General features: G+C 41.8%; 1 protein-coding gene across 2 annotated transcripts in view; it reads left to right on the top strand.

The window, feature by feature from the left end:
• efr3a (EFR3 homolog A (S. cerevisiae)) overlaps positions 1-18,184 on the top strand; it is a 592,036-nt gene that overhangs the window by 494,933 nt on the left and 78,919 nt on the right. The window lies entirely within an intron of this gene.

The following is an 18,184-nucleotide window of genomic DNA, read 5'->3' as shown; positions in this document are numbered from 1 at the left end:
GGGGGGGGGGGGTTGCCTTTCAGTTACGTCCCGTCCAAGAAACATAGAAAAACGACAGTGACACATAACAGGGGAGGACAGGAGCAGGAGAACTGTGGGTCGCCACCAGCCCCACCCATCTTAACCCTTTAAAAATGGGTATCCTGCAGACAGTCACGTTGCCATGATTCTTTTTGACCAGATCTAAATTAAAAACCATAATAGCTACAGTGACGGGTTGTACATTGAAAGTAATAGGGGTGTAATTTTTGACATGTGGAGTTCGCTGACGGTGAGTTTTGGCCTTTACGGTGCAAAACCTCTCTTCCCCTGTGCCGCTGCTTACCTGTCTGCAGCGGTCTGTACCAAAGAACACTGAAAGTCAAGAGCGTGCACTCTGCAGCAAATTCTGGGGACCAAAGAAGTACACTGCACAGCAGAAAAAATGGCTGCTCAACTTGAAGCTATCTCAGTGGACTGAGGGGCCTCGGACTGATGATTCAAATCTCTGACTTTCAGTGGGCAGCCCAAGTTTAATCCACGTGACTCCCTCTGTTCAGTAACAGATCTGAGATCCCTCTGGTGTCGCTCTGCTCGGTGATCCTCAGGCTGAATTTAAGCCTCAACATCCAGTTTCAGAATCAGTGTTGCTGAGTCCTGCAAACCTCCAGAATCCCCTGTAAACACACACACACACACACACACACACACACACACTGTGACACATCCCTGTTGTCCCTCGTCGAGAGCAGAGATCAGATGTCACAGTTTCCAAACTGAGCTGTTGGCTGCTGTAATAAAGCTTACTGCAGATGTTTTCAAACAGGCAGATAGGATTGAAATACTGTGAGGTCAGTTGTTGTTTGCTGCTATGTGCAACTTTCAACACGTACAGAAAAATGAGAAATGTTTAAATGCAGAATAAACCTGCACAGCTGACTTTTCCAACATTAAGATTTATGAAGTTTAAAGTAAAGACAATATGCAGAAGTATAAGATTGTGGCAGTTAATCTTTTTGTCTTCATACTGTACGCACTGTTTAACAAAGAGAGGGAGGAGAACAAACCCCGCTCCTCTGTGATGTCCTTGAGTTTCAGCTGATCATAACTCAAGTTTGAAAAAGACCTTCTTTTTTTTTCTCTGCAGCTTTTATTTCTCTCCCAGACATTTCTCTTATCATATGTGGGCAGTGTTCCGGGGACAGGAGGAGATTTATTGCTCATACAGTCTGCCGTCTTGTTTCTTTTTTTCCTTACTGTCATTTTGAGTAAACGTAGAGAGTTTAGGAACGGAGGACACTCAGACAACAGAGTGCAGTGATTGTTCAAGGTTAATGCAGCAGAGCACAACAGACTCTGAAGCACTGCTCATACCAGAGAGACGCTCAGCTCATATTTGCATCATTTAAAAAGGTTTTGAAATGAAAGAACTCGTTATTGGTGTTCTCTAAGGGACGCTGATTTCTGGTATTGACTGACAGTGTTGGTCCTGTAATTTGATTGGTGCAATATCTGTGCGGGCGGGCAATAAATGAGATTCTTGTATGGCTTTAAATCCAGCAGCCTCGACCACAAAGGTTTAAACGAGCTGAGTGGCTAACATCGCTCAGCTCTGTCAGTGACTCCAGCACTTTAGGTACTCTGTATATTATCTAGGGGCGACTTCACAAAAGGATTGCGAGGCTCAGAAACCTGCACAAATAAGACAAAAAGAAACCATGTATTTGTCAAACCACCGGCAAAGGATGAAATACACCCCTAACTGTGCTGCCAAACAAATAGCACCCCAGTGCTCCCGTGCTATTTGCACATATTTAAATGAGGTGACATGCATACATTTGTGGGAACATTGGCTCCTTTCTGTACAAATGAGCCTCTTTGTGAAAACAGTCCGATTCACAGCGATCAGCACAAACAGCCACACAGTTACAGTAAAATTCTTTGTATCTTCAGAGATTCGTTGGTAACTGGTTATAGGAGTGTCACACCAAGCGCTGGTCCAAATATGACTTCTCTCTGTTTGTTTAAATTCCTTTCCTGATGTTTTCAGGGATGTCTCTGCACCTCCGTTTTCTTTTTCTCTGTCCATCATTCTACTTCCTGTGTTCTTGGCGCAAACACGGTATTACTTATTTGCCCAACACATTCTCACTCTGATATTGCCACATATTTCTGCTTGGTTGTGGACTTCCCACGTCTACATATGACATGCAAGGTAGCCTGGGTCAAGGGTCGAAGGTCAAGGCTGCTGTGACCTTGGATCCATCTCATTCTCGTGAACGCAACATCAGAAAAACAGCTTGAGGGAATTTCTTAAAATTTGGCGCAGTGTTCACTTGGACTCGGCAATGAAGTGGTTGTGTATTGTGGTCAAAGGTCAAGGTCAGTGTGACCTTGCAACTCTCTTGAATGCAATATCTCAAGAGCACCTTCAGGGAATTTCCTTAAAATCGACACAAACGTCCACTTGGGCTGAAAAAGAAACTGATTAGCATTGTGTGGTTAACGGTCAAAGATCAATGTGGAAAATATGTTTTCGGGAATAACTCAAGAATTCATGTTTATATGTGCAGTCGTTCTAGTTCACTCTGTTGTCACCTCAGAAGCTGACGTCTCATAGCAACTCCAGCTCTCAGTTGTCAGTCAACCATTGCCATGGGAACCGCCCTTTAAGACGCTGTTTCCAAGAATAATTGAAAAGCCATTTTATCCTCTTTTGAAGAACTTACAGTATCATTAAAGTTCTCCATACACAGAAAGTGAAAAGTGTCTGCTGTGTATTTTCTTGTCTTTGTTTGACCTTTTACCTCTTTAACATTCGCTGCCTTCAGTGCAAGAAGAGTCAGGATCTAAAGTAAATCCTGCTCTGGATCGGAGCACCAGCTGAAGGAATATAAACCCTCGCCTGAACTCGAGTGTTGGAATTAAAGCTTCATGCCTCCACACACCTCAGACCTCATTATATTCCTTCAACCCTCAGACCCTGGCCTGTAGTCTGGGTGAAGTAGAAAATCCTGGTGATGTGTCACACTAAGGAGTTTTCTGCACCTCCTCATCCCCTCCTGGGACTGAAAACGCCGCTCTGCTCTCAGTGGTGTTTAAGGCATTGAAGATTTATGGCAAAAATCAGCGAGGCAGGACAGGAAGCTTAACGCTGGTCTCTACATTTCACCTGTTTGCTCACTTTTACTTCTCTTTGTTCTCCAGTCTTCACCTCTTCTTTGTTTTCTAGCTGACTCCTCTCCTCCCTGTTCTCCTCTCATCTCACATATCCCACATAGTAGAGAAAATAGAATAAAAGTGCATATTTATACAAAAGTAAAAACACTTAACCTCCCTGTGGGGCAGAAGAATCACCCTGCTGGTTTTTAATTAAACTCAAAATCCAAACATTCATATGACACACTGTGCTTTGCTCTTTTTTCTTTTCCGCTAAAAATGCCTTTCTGTTGGTAACATGTACCTTAACCAAACATCAGCCCCCAAACAGAAATACAGAAAATAGAGATACATATTGTACTAACGTGCATGAACAAGAACGTAGGTTTTTTTCACATGTAAAAGAAAACAATTCGGGAGTAAAATAACAAAATAAAATTGAAGTTCTAGAACAATTTCTGTATTATTAATGTTCTAACACTACATTAAATACATTAGGCTTCATTAACAGGTAATGTTGTATCTTGACTGGAAAGTCAAGTAAATAAAAATAAAACAGCCCTAATATATTTAGGATTGTCAATGTTAATGCGTTAATTGAGATGCATTAAGGTCCGAACACAACACGTTACTCATTAAAACTGCTTTAGGCCATGTTTACACGAAAATGATCCACTGAAAACAGAATTGTTTCTCATTTTCGTTTTGAAAAAAAGTTCCGCGTTGAGACGACAACGTTTTGATAACAATCGCCGTGCACACGGATCCGCAAAAATGACCAAAAACGCTGCAGTATAAATGCCAGGCCAGTAGCTGGCGGTGTGACGCTTAAGGCCCAAACATACTCGGGTGGAATGTACGCGGAGCGGACTCCGCGGACTCTGCGGAGGTCCGCCCGGACTAAAAGCGGATGTCCGCAATCCCTGTGTGTGCAAAGCTCAGATTTTACGACCGCGCAGACTCCGCTCCGCACACCAGTGTCACAAAAGACTGCTCGGCATGTATTTTTCACATTGCGGGGATCGATTTCATGGACATTTTTACAGGAAACTACAACGCGGAAATGTGCTCGACTATGGAAGCCCGAATGACTGCGGACATTCCTCGCAGAGTCCGCTCCGCTTATAGTACGCCCGAGTCACCCTTACGCTTCCTTCTACATAGCGGCGATGTATAAACAAACAAAATGGCAACCGTACGAATGTTTGTCTGGACGGACGACGAGGTTGAGTTGCTACAGTAAATCTACACTATGATGGGGAAGCGTTGATAAATTCAACAGGGTGAGCAGCACAAGCAGAGCTCAGGAGTCCGCCATTGTTGTTGTGATGGACGACTTTCTCGCGCGTGCCTAGTGACTGGAAGCGTAATGCACATGTGCGAAAAGTCTCCGTTTTCAGAGGAGCTGCATATTGCAAGTTTACATGACAATGGAGACGGTGCCGTTTCCAAAAAATTGCACTCTGGAACCCGTTTTCAAAACGTTGCATTTTCAGGCAAACAAAACGCTGCCTTTCGTGTAAACGATCGGCTAAAGCGTATCTTAAGTTTACCGTTTTCAGTTGAAATCGTTGTCGTATAAACAGGACCTTAATCACATGCTGCTGTTTTGTCCCTTTCAGTTGATTCCCCTTCAAGAGACTGTTAATGTGGACCTCAAAACTGTTTTGAAATCCAAAATAATGAAATTTTAAATATGCGATTAAAAATGTGATTCATTTTAAAAAATAATCATTTGACAGCCCTAAAAATATCAATAAAATTATTATTTCTTTAAACCTGAAAAACGTGCAGGGTATGACAAACAGATCCTGACCCTGAATAGGATCTGCAGTTCTTTAAAATTTAAGCTTTCTACATTGACACAAGTAAAGATGCAAAGGGGTTTTTGATGTATTATTTAACAGAGACAGTCTCACTGAGGTCAGAAACCTCCTCTTTACAGGGGAGACCAGACCAAGATGGCAGCTTGAAAAGTTTGAGACAATAAAAACGGACATCACAATATTGAAGAAAATCTCCGATTTATTTCTCCTCCTCTCGTCTTGTCATCTCCTCTCTGTCATTTTTATTTCCTTTCTCCTTTTCATCTCGTCCTTTCTCCCTCTCCTCTTTACATGCTGCTCCACCACCTCTCTTCCACTGTCACTCCTCCCATCTCCTTTTTACCACCTTCTCTCTCCTTCCCTCTTTATCTCTTTATTCTCATCTTTTTTAAATCATCCCTCCTTTCTTCCTCGCTCTCACCGTGGCTTCCTCTCCCCTCTCCGTCTCATTCGGGTGGTTTCCATGTGAACAAAAAGCTATTTTTGGACCCTGTATTTTTTCTTTTTTGCATCCCTCCTTGTGTCTTCTTCTTCTTCTTGTCCTGCTTGCTTTTGTCTACCTCAAACCCCACAAGTACCGACGACTCCCTTCGTCACATGCGGAGGAATTAAGGAGTTGGGATGTGATCCAACTTGGGACAGTGTCTCCACGTCATTATTTGGCGTTGGACGAGCTCCTGTCCGGTTGATGACACCTGCAGGTGTCACAAGGAGGCTCTTCTCAAACCCGCAAAGGTTTCACCGTCTATCCTGAACAATAAAACAGCAGTCACTGTGCAAACCTGCCACAGGAAACTCCTTCATTATTGTGTCCTGTTAGATTTGACTGCACCTCAACAGAGATGTGTTGGAGGGTTTGGCACTCAAATAAAGAAAAAGACAAACTGCCAAAATAAAATACATAAATAAATAAATTCAAAAGTTCAGTGTGTTGTAGAGAAGGTTCAAAATCAGCAGATGGTCATTGCCTCTCAGAATCTAAAATAACATTTGACATAGTCATTAGTTCAAAAAGACACGGCTCTCTTCCACTTATTCTTGTTGATGTAGAGATTTCTTGGCAGGTTGAAATAAACCGAAATTTCCCTTTAAAGTACCTTTATTATGTGTGAGAAGAATCGAGAATATGTGTCAGTGACTGTTCGGAAAGCTGCATTGTTAGTGTGATGAAATGCGTCAGACCTGCTGAGAACACTTGAGGTTGAATATGAACACACACACACACACACACACACACACACTCTCCGCTCTCTTTTCTTCCTTCTAACTGTGAATTTGCATAACAGGCCTCTCTTTGATGAAAAGTGTCACACTATGCATCAAAGAAATCACCTTGAGGACAACCTTCACCAACCATGGTCTTTTTTAGCACATGAAAAAAGGGGATTTTTCTTTTAAACGATGCCAGAGCAGCCTGTGAGCTTCCCTTCCTACTCCGTTTGAACCAAGTGAGTTCAAATAAGTTAGACTTACATGTGTGAGCCCAGCAGGGCCTGTAACAACACAGAAACATGTCCTTAGCAGGACACAACCAGCCTCAGCACGCAGACCACCAGAATGTGTCCTCCAGAAGACCTGAAGGTCAGACTGAACCTGAGGAGTCTAATTCAGCAGTCCTGCAATAAAACCTCCCACTGTGGAGGTGTTGACTCAACTGCATGATCATTATGGAGGCTGCAGCTTGTGGTACTCTTAGACCCCTCTGTTCCGATACAGTTAAAATCTTAATGCCCTGCTGTCTGTTTGCAGTTTGTCGTTTAAAAAAAGACAAGAAGTGGGTTTAAAAAACAAAAAATTCCGTCCTCACTTCCCGTAGGTGCAAAACAGCTGTGTGGGATTTGAGACATCAGCACACTATCAGCAATATTTTTTAGCGCTGCTGATCGTGGACTATATTGCTGTCATTGTTCATTTTAGTCAAACCATACAGTTTGAAAACGAGGCGCGGCTCCAACTAGAAAACAATGTTTTGATGCATTGGATGTGCTGAATGTGCATATTAAGGCAGTACAGGAGGAGGTGCACATTAATAATCCTCCAGGACTGTAACATGCTCATGTTTAACCCAAACAATGTGTCATGTGACTGCAGTTGCTTCACATCCAGGTCGGAACACCTTCTCACCACAAACCAACCGCACCAGAGTTCCTTTGGAACCAGACTGAGACCACCTCTTCAAGAAGGTCTCAGTCTGGTTGTTTTGGTGTGTTCACACCTGAGTGTGATTGCTGTGTTCACACCTGCCCAAACAAACTGCACTGAGGGGGCAAATGAACCTGAGTTCGATCAGACTGAACCAAACAGGGCAGCTGTGAAAGCACCCTAAGTAAAGCTCACGTTATCTGCGATCAGTGCTTCATTGAGCACCAAGGATATATGTCACATAATGTTTTCCAGCTTATAGTTTACAAGAATCATCCAAAATGACACGCCTGTAACAGACTATTGGATACTGGGGCATAAGAGAGGCATTTTCGTCCTCAGAATTTGCCTTTGTTGAGCTCCTGAAATGAAACAGGCTTTTTTATGGACCATTATTCAAAATTGCTGCAGAAATATGGACCACCAGGGATCAACTACTGAGTCCCTGTGGTTAAAGACCTCTTTGTATGTTTCTTAAGAGGAAACAGAAAAGCCATTTCCTATGGTTTTGCTCTTTCCCACTTTTCCTGCTCCTAACAGTCCAATCAACACACCTAATCTTCCATGATTTAAATAGAAGTGCAGCCTTCACATAATCCACACATAATTATGGTGCATAAATTCCTTCAGCTGCTGCGCGTTCATCACCTCTGGGAACATCTTTGCATTAATGGCAGCAGCCATTTCTAACAGTCTTCCTGCAACATAATGAGCAGATCCTTCGGTCAGATCTGAGGCAGGAAGTCTGTCTTTGAAGGAGGAGGTCACACAGGAAGGACACGTCCTTAAATATTAAAATCAGACTTCAACATCAAATCTAGCCATTGCTGTGCTGGCTTGAGTTCTTATTTTATTATAATTATTTCTTAATTTAGTATGAACACTGTAAGAGATTCATCGAACCACTAGTCTTCACAGCTGTACAAACCATGTCTCTACAGAACTGTTTAAAGAAACATTTTCAAGAACATCCTCGTTTTCATCATTTTAATTGTGGAGTTTGGTTTGTTTGTCTTTCGGTGTGGTTAAATGAGGGCATTTATTGCTAAATTTAAGTATTTACAACAGCTGATTTTCTGACTTACCTCAGAAGATATGTAGCAACGCAGATAGTTTAGATGTATGTATATAGAAAGTAGTCTCTGAGAGATCTGTGTTTTAAACTTGTTTTTTGTGGATTATTTGGAGTAACCTGGACACAGGTTAAAAAATAGAGATTTTATCAACAACATATTTATGTAATGACAGAAACATGGCCAAGAAATGATGAGCTTGGACTGGATCAAAGCAGCTGTACAGGTTGGCGACTTTTAAATGAATGCCAACTCTTAAATGGACACAGTTCTTAATCAGTGGGACAAATGCTTAGGCTACATCCACACTAATACATGTTGTTTGAAAATGCATAACTATTGCTACGTTTACGCCTTGCGTCGACACTACTTTGTTTTGGAGCTGCTAAATTGGAGACTGTTGAAAACACTGCTGACCCCGTTTTAGTTTGAAAAGTCCAGGGTTGCATTAGAGTCTGGATCAAGAACAGAAAGGTCTGGCTGGGCCGACTCTCACTTTAAGATTGGAGAAAAAAACGCCCCGGCTGCTTGTATTTCTTTCAACCAATTACAATCGTTCTGGGCGGTGCCACAGCAACGGTGCGCTTGCAAAAATATTGCCGGGGGGAAACAGGTTTTGGTGTAACACGCCAACAAAAATATCGCCTACAGGACGCGAACCATGACAGAAAAATGGCTACATCCCCGCAAGATCAAACACCGCAAAAGTTAGTAAAGGACGTGTTGAAAATGGTTGAAAACTGCTACACAACCGGAGGTGGTAGGGCGGGACTTCAGCGGGTGGCTCGTTCCGCCCAATGAGAGGCTGATCTATGCAACGAACTTCCGCCCACTCAGACTAGGATCAGCGTAAAAGGAGACTTGAAAACATTGATGCAGTCACTGAAGTTTGCTTCCTGAAGTAGTCTTGTTAGTCACAGTCGGTGAAGCCAAAACATTACATAGTTAGGTCTACATAACTTTTGTGATTTTATCCTTCTATCCATACTATCCATACTCCATACCCATTGGCTTCCTTAGGCAATGGATAATGGGGATTGCCACATTTGCTTTTTTGTAATGCCTTCCAATCTGTTCCACTGCCTTGACCGCCCTATGCCAGGGCCACGCTGCCTGCGTTAGTAGCGCATGACAACTACCTCATGCAACTGTTGTGGCTCACACACATGCTGTGTTAACATAGACAATGTTGCTGCTGCAGAGCTGCCTGTTGCTATGAGTACTGTATGTTTACAATTAAAAGCAAGCATTTATGGAGCCGTGCAAGCCACTGCATCGTCAACAACAACAACAGCGTGGCCTGGGCGTTACACTCATGTTACAGTTCTACCTCTTTGTCAGTCCAAGCAAAGAAATCTCTTTTTTTTTTACTTGTTGCCATCCCCATAGTATTTTCTGTAACTAAGCAAGCAACCACAGAGTAGACAATTTGCTTCCTATTTACATCTGCATGTGCATGCCCAATGTAAGTAAATGGTCATATGATATGTGTTTTCCGGTGTGTTAATATGGACTGAGATTATTTGTGAAACGGTGCTAAAACACCTCTGTTTACGGAGATTGATTTCATTTTCAGTTTGTTTTAAAATGAATCCATATTAGTGTGGATGTGGCTGGAGTTAGCTGCTCCTAGCAACTGCGTTGTCAGAGATAAACAGCGCTGGCTATGAAAGGGAAAAGTGTTTGGTTTGTAGAAAACAAAACAAACCAACAAAAAAGACAGATTATCAGGCCACTGTTATGTAGGCCTAGCTAAAAACATCAGTACCAACAGTACCAGTCAAATATTTGGACACACTCTTCCATTAACTTGAATGAGACAGCCTGTCAAAACTTGTCTTACTGTAGACAGCAACACTCTACTTGACTAGACACCGCTACTGCTAACTAGAAAAATGTCTTTTGTAATTTGGATGAACTGACCCTTTAAAACTTTGTAAAGGAAACATTATGTTGGCTCCTGTGGTTTGAAAACAGACCAGTATAGGTCCTTGTCAGGAAAACACAGGTAGCGTTGGACATTTGATCAAATGACCACTGACATTGTTGTGCTGGAGACAATCTCAGTATTAAGTGACGGGGATCAGCACCGAATTCTAATGATCTCTCCAAGGGAATCAGAGGCTTCCCCCGTGCTACACACCAACCACTGATGAGCAGTGAGAGGAGGTTATTAGTCTGCTGTGTGATCCAGAGTGTCATTCCAGCTCAGTATCATTGAAAATATCCTGGAGAAAAAAAGAGTGGGAAGCCTGTTGAAGAAATGCATCACCTCCCGACCATCAGGGTAAAGAGTCCAAACTGCACAGTAATCATCATGATTGTCATCTGTAATCACGCTGCATATGTCACATTGTCATGTCGCCGGGTTCACACGTTCGCAATCACAAGCAGCTCCGTGCAATCACAGCACGCAGTCAGGATGAAAACACATGACGTGGAATATACTGTTCCTTTCCTCAGTCTGTCCAGTGTCTCTGCCTCGTCCATTCATTCATGCCTAAGGCTACGCTCACGCTACAAAGCTCAGTGCTCGATACTCAAATCTAATATTTTTGTTTGGCTTTTCACATAATTTTTGTTAAAGTGGTCAATATCAGATTCCATTTTTAACTGGTCACGGTCTTAAACTGACCCACATGCACAAAAGAACAATGACAAAGACGTCACATGCAGCACGCCCTCGCACATGAGTAAATATGGAGGCCTCTAAAGTCAGGGAATTTGTGAGCAGATGATAACGAGGATGAGCCAGGGGTGGTGGGATCGTGACGTGGCCTGCAGCCACGCTCTTCTGTTGCCCTATTCGGCCATTTATTTGGGTATGAATTCAAGCACAGACCGGTTACAGCTAGAGCTCTGATTCTCTGCCCGAGCCCGATTGGACCCGACCCACCGGGTTTGGGAATCAAAACAGTGAAATCCCACATGTACAGTGAGAAAAACAAAATCTGCAAGAAAACTTACAAACAATATTTCCCACTTCTGTTCTTAGCCTGTCTGCACCATGAGACAGAAAAGTCTTTTTTTTAAATATTATAATGAACATTTGGGCAGAACTGTTCCGAAACCTACATTATTAATGTCAGTTCAGTTCATTCTTTGTCATGTCTCTGCGCCGGTGATAGCCATTGCCGGAGGCATTATGTTTTTGAGTTGTCCATCCATCCGTCCCGTCCTTGTGAACACATATGTCAAGAACGCCTTAAGGGAATTTCTTCAAATGTAGCACAAAGGTCCACAGGTGGACTCAAGAATGAACTGATTAGTGATTGGTGGTAAAAGGTCAAAAGTCAAAGTCGCTGTGACCTTGTCTGTCTTGTTTCATGAACATGATATCCCAAGAACAGCTTGAGGGAAATTCTTCAAATTTGGCACAAATATTCACTTAGACTGGAAGATGAACTGATAAGATTTTGGTGGTCAAAGGTCAAGGTCTATGTGACCTTGCATCCATCTCATTCTCGTGAACACAGAATCTCAAGACCAGCATGAAGCAGTTTCTTCAAATCTGGCACAAACATTGACTTGGACTCAGCGATGAACTGATTAGATGTTGGAGGTCAAAGGTCACTGTGATCTTGTCTGTTGCAAAATGCAATATCTCAAGAACACCTTAAGGGAATTGTCTAAAATTTGACACAAACGTCCACTTGGACTGAAGAAAAAACAGGTCAGAATTTTGTGGCTGAAGGTCAAAGATCAAGGTCACTGTGACCGCACAAAATATTTTTGGCCATAACGCAAGAATTCCTTTGCTAATTATGACAAAACTTCACACAAATGTCCAACAGGATAAAATAATGTAGTGATGACATTTTATATCCAAAAGGTCAAAGGTCAGCTTCACTGTGACATCGTAATGTTCTGCATAAAACACTTTTCTGGCCATTACTCACAGTCATATCTCAGGAACAGAAGGGGAGACATTTGATCAGATACTGAATTGGTGACACTAATCTTGGGTGCCCACCTTGAAACTCTGCTGATTGTGTAGATCTTCTGTGCTGTCGCGGGGACAGTAGGAGTGAAGCATCCATATTTTCACAGACGTGGATGTATACTTTAAGAGAAACTTGATTGGTGCATGAAGGCATACAACTGTGGGGCGGTAATTCTAGATTCCTTCAATTTTGGTCGATGTAAAATTGGTCTTAAATTTTATTCGAAGTGGCATTGGTAAAGTCTTAAATGTGACTTGTGTTAAGGTAGAACTCTGTGAATGAAGACCAGAAAAGGGGAATGGGATTGCAGTGATTTTAAGGTAGGTGACGTTTCAGTATTATAAACAGAGTTATGTTTAATATACTGACCAAATAACTAGTTTCCGTGGATGTTGCATGTAATTTAAAAACATTGTGATTATGGGGAAATGTATATTTTGTGTTACGTAATTTTTTTTAAACCGTAAAACCAAAAATATGAGACAAAATAGGACAAAGGTTTTGTAGAGTTGCAGAGTTAGTGCAAATGGTGCTGTTCAGTTCAGCTGCACTTTGAATAGAGACACCCTGTAAATGTCAGGTGGACATTAGTTCTGATGATGTTGCCACAGTTGTCTGACCCCCCTCCTTTGATCAGCTCAGCATTACTGCAGTCCAGCAGCATCCGTTCAAACAAAATGTCCATCAGTAGAGTTGGGGTTTGTCAGTTTAATTGCGTGACTCAGCGCTCGGCACAAAACCACAGTTTGACGTCGGCCTCTGAGGGAATAACTGCTCCAGAGGAAGAACTGTCTCTGTTTTTTGTTTTCTTTTTTTTCTTTCTCCTGGACGGACAGACACAAATTTGCTTCGGAAAATGTTCCCAACCACAGCCGTGGTCACTTTGCCCCTGCAGCGGTGTGTTGTGAGCTTTCTAATCGAGCCTCGGTGGACCCGGTGGGAAGCCGCGGTCAAGGGCGTTTGATTCTGTTAATTGCTTCTCAGGGAGGACGGACGTGGTCGGAGTGCAGAAACCAGAGGTGGAGGCTCAGAGAACCAAGAAAAGCTCTCCTTCTTTCACAATTAAATGCTTGCTTGCGTTGTTCAACAGCACACACACACACACACTCACACACGCTGTGTTGTGTTTTAGCCACCTTGAAAACGACTTTGACCTCTTTTTTGTTCTTCATTCCCTTCATCACTGACGTCACACATCTCAGCCTCTCTGCACCTTTTCTTTATTTAACCTCTTCAGAGCTACTTAATTTGATTCACATATTTACACACGAAATTTTCTAAATAGAATAATGAAGTAATCCTCTCGAAATTACTTTGAGGGATTGTTGAGAGATGAAAAAATGAGAGAAGGAGAGAAATGCAACACGGAATCTCTGCCTGCTTTAAACCAGAGACAGTCCAGAAAGAAGAAGGCACATTTTAAAATCATTTCCTTGTCTGTTGAGCGTGGGCTTCTCCAGTGTACTGCTGCTTTAGGAGACTAGTGGCAGTTCCTAAGTCTCTTCACTCCAATCGCAGAAATGAACATCAGCACAAATCATTTTGCCCCATAGTCAAAGGAAGTAAATATTGAACCCATTTTTCACAAGCCATGTATCTCCCAAATATTCAGACACTAATCTCTGCAAACGGATATGAAAAAGAAGACCTTTATTTGTCATTATATGAGCAAGCATACAACAAGATTGCAAACTCCCTGTGCAATATATATATATATATATATATATGTAAGTCATTATAATACAATAGATCTTAAATAACACTTGCTGTCAGAGCATGTGCACCAAATTTGGGGAAGTTCTGTCCACCAGGCTTTGAGGTACACATGGTGGTGTTTGTGGAGCCCCCCATGGGTTGGGTCTTCTCCAACATGTACGTACAATAGCCACCAAGATTTATGATGATGAGACAGATCGCTAATGAGTCACAGTCAGTTAACTGCTAAGTCCAACTCTTTGTGAAGACCTTGATTGACGGTGGCCATGTTTTCCGTCCAGTCTTAGTCATTCAAATGTGTATCTCAGTCCCACAAGGCCATATCCCAAGTTTGTTATTGATAGAGTCAAAATTTAAAAAGAGTTTATTCATTTTACCGTTTTTCACATTATGCAGATTTGCATAAAATCCCTCATGGTGGACTTATATGATCTACGATGTGAAGGGCGTGGCTTTTTCAACAATGTGTTTTTGGACGTTAATTTCAGTGCCCAGTTGGGGTCATATTCTTGGGAAGCATTTAACATCATTTCCAGTTAATGGGGCAAGTTTCATGTTTTTAGCTCATTCCAGCTCAGGACAATTTGAGCCGAGGCTGCTGATGACAAATAATAATAATAAACTGGCACAAACTCAATATAGCGCCTGCCCCCTCAGGGCGTGAACTCTAATTAAAAGTGAAATTAAAAGTTAATTTCAGCACTAAATGTAGGATATAATTTGGTCCAAGTTTATCCCGCACAAAAAACTTGGCTCTTGCATATTCTGCCATGTTTAGTTGTTGTTTTTTTCCTTGACAGTTTTGTAAACTCCTAAAACAATAAAGGTTACAGTTATTAATATTCAATCACTACCGCGTCCAAACATTCAAAGCCATGGCAGCTTTTTTTTAATAGCTGCACCGTTACATTATATTTGACATTTCTACATATGTTGTGCGTAATTTCTACCTATTGCCTTTGATTGATTACAACATGTGGTAAATGAAGCCTGCAGGATCCTCTCTACAGTTTAAATGAAATGTGTTCTTTAGTCCTCAGGAAGAGTTTAACACTTAACACTTACAGTATTTTCTTCATCAGAAGCAATCTTCAGCTTCACTGAGTTTTTTTTTTGGCCACTTCGTTAAATGGCACCAACCCAGCTTCTATTATAGGACAGATTTTTATTTTTTATCTCTGATGTCCGTGTTTTTAACAAGCAATAAGCATTTAATTTCCCCTGAACCGCCTGTGTGGGCCGACAGTAATTGCATTGTTTCCCTCCTGAGACCCGACTGCCTACAGTCCATCTGTGACCAGGCTTATTGCAGCGGAAGTGATTTACTATTGCATTATTTTATCAATATAACACAAAACGGGAGGCCAGCTTGGTCGCCTGCCAGAACTGTGGATTCTTGCCAACTGCAGGAAATGACAAACTTGTACACAAGACATTGTGTCTTGTATGTAGAGCTGCAGGATCAGCGAGGCTGCAGTGGAACAGATATGGGAAGCTAATAGAGACTGTTTCCAGAAAAGACAGCACGGGGCATTCGTTCAAATCCCTAAATAGGACCATATTTACATTTTGTTTACAAGTGACCTCCTGTAGTCTTGTGAATAATGACCGTCCTTCCTCGAAAGCAGAGGTTTAAGTGGTGGTAATTTGTTGAGACCGCTGTTAGCATCCATGTCTTCTTGCATCAGTCAAGATTATTTATTGTAAACATACAGTAACTTCAGTCTTTTCCGATCTGCTGTCTTTATTGTCAAGATTCGGTGAAGTTAGGCAACTAGAACTACTTGACAAGGTCAAGCGAACACTGAATCCTTTTATGCCTCCGTGCCGGCGATAGCAGTGGCTATCGGGTTGTCCCTGTGTACATCACATCCTTGTAAACATGGTATCTCAAGAACGCCTTGAGGATATTTCTTCTAGTTTGGCGCAAATGTTTACTTGAAGTGATCAGATTTTGGTGGTCAGAGGTCAAAGGTCAAGGTCACTGTAACCTTGTCTGTCTCATTCTTGTGAATGTGCTATCTCAAAACACCTTGAGGGAATTCCTTCAAATTTGGCACAAACGTTCACTTGGACTAAGGATGAACTAATTCGATTTTGGTGGTCATGGATCAAAAATCAAGGTTACTGTGACTTTGCATCCATCTCATTCTCATGAACGCAATATCTCAAGAACAGCTTGGGGGATTTTAAATATGGCACAAACGTCCACTTGGACTGAAGAATAAACTGATTAGAATTTTGTGGTCGAAGGTCGAAGTGAGTGTGACCTCACAAAATATGTTTTTGGCCATAACTCAAGAATTCATGTGCTTATTATGACAAAACCTCACAAAAATGTCTAACAGGATAAAATAATGAAGTGATGACATTTCATATCCAAGAGGTCAAAGGTCAGCTTCACTGTGACATCATTATAAACATTCTGACCATTAATTAACGTCATATCTCAGGAACAGAAGGGGAGACATTTGGTCAGATACTTAATTGGTGACTCTCCTCTCGGGTGTCCACCTTGAAACTGTGCTGATTGTATAGATCTGGTGCGCAGAGGCATACAACCACGAGGCAGTAATTCTAGTTTGTTAAAATCATTTGGACATATAAAAACACCATGTCACCACAAGGTCCATTAGTATCAGTTCTGGTCGTTTTTCTGGTCCTTGAAGTGAGATTTTGTCGATGATTGTTTGAGAATGTTTGAGGATTATTTATTATCTTTTATCTGAGATGTTGATCTTGTTACTTAATACACTGTAAATTGTTTAGGACAATATAATCACATTGCATCAGATTGATCCGTTATAAATACTAACGAAGACACTTGGGGCGGCCCTACAGTACCATACACAGTGAGCACTCTGATTTAACACCTCAACTCTCTGCTCAAGCTTCATTTAACTTAAACTTCAGGCTTTTTGTCAGCTAGCAATTAAAGACAGTCATATTACAGAGATGTAGGCCATTGGCCATGAAAAGACTTATTTTTGACTGCTCTGGATTCCACAGTCTGATGTTGGTTACTACAAATTGAGAGCCTGGCCTTTATTCATGGAGCCCCTGTCCATTCACATGAGGAGCACAGTAAGTCCTGTGGATCCAAGCGGAATGTTGCTTACCTCTGAAAAGACCTTATGACGCCACCCCCAGGTCAAATGAACGAAGGCTTGTCCATTTCTTTCCAACTGCAGTTTAAACATTCATGGAGAATGTCCCTGAGGCTGTGTTAGGATGGCTGCAAGCTATGCTACGCTAGCACCTTTAGCACAGAGGTTAATTGCCTGCTCCAAGCCCAGAACATGTTGGAATACAAAGACATTTATTTCTTCAGACAGTTCTTGCACTATTATTTCAAATATTCACTTTGAAAACCTCATGGGAGAGTTGTCAGTTTGCTACTGGACACTTTGAAGCCTGCTTAACCCTACCTGATACCAGACAGAATTGACGACGCGTCACTCTGCATTTCCATCTTCAGTTTGACATTGCATTCACTGTAACGTATGTCTGTGGGGAGGGCGATTCAATTCTTCATAACCCATCACTAGGGAACAACACATCCACCTGAATCTGAAGTCATTTTAAATCCACGCTGACACGTAGTCATGCCCACAATACCTGTTTTGCTGGGTAATAAAAGTGAAGCAGAGCGAAGAAAACAAACTACAATGTCGGGCGATATCGAGAGAATGTGTTGATTTAACATGTACAACCTTGATAGTAGCGTCTGTCTTGTCTGTGACGCTTGCTGTTGTTGTTTTTACCACTCATTGGTTCTGGCACAACGCTTGGCAACAGTAGGACAACAGTATTAGTGCCCGCAATAGCGCTGATTGGCTAATTGAGTCCGACTGCGGCGCTCATTGGTTGTTTTTAACTTTAACCAAGAAACTGTATTTCACATCACAATGCCAGATGAATCAGTCAACTCAAATAAGTAGACTGGGTGGATTCAAAAGGTCTGGGCCCAGGAACCCATTAACCTACATTTCATATAAATTACTTTGAAAAACATTTAATTTTAATGCACTGCAAATTTTATGCAACAGATGAGCTCTGGTATCAGCAGATGTCCACGTTCTGGCATCAGAACTTGAAAGAATTGGATCAGTGCATCTCTAATAAAAGGATTCTTCAAACAATACTAAAACAACTAGTCCATACCCATTGAGTACAGCATACCATACCATGACTTAGTCATACCAAACATTAGAAAACAACACCAACATTGGTCCACAGGGGGAGCCACAGCGATCAGTCGCATTTTAGCCATTTTAAGCATTTTTCTGTTGTTATAGCGCCACCCAGTTGCCAATTAGAGTTAAATTTCTCCAGTCACCTTGAG

This window comes from Epinephelus moara, chromosome 21 (genome assembly GCF_006386435.1).
Source record: "Epinephelus moara isolate mb chromosome 21, YSFRI_EMoa_1.0, whole genome shotgun sequence".
Taxonomy (NCBI): Eukaryota; Metazoa; Chordata; class Actinopteri; order Perciformes; family Serranidae; genus Epinephelus; species Epinephelus moara.
This window is presented reverse-complemented; position numbering and strand designations above follow the sequence as displayed.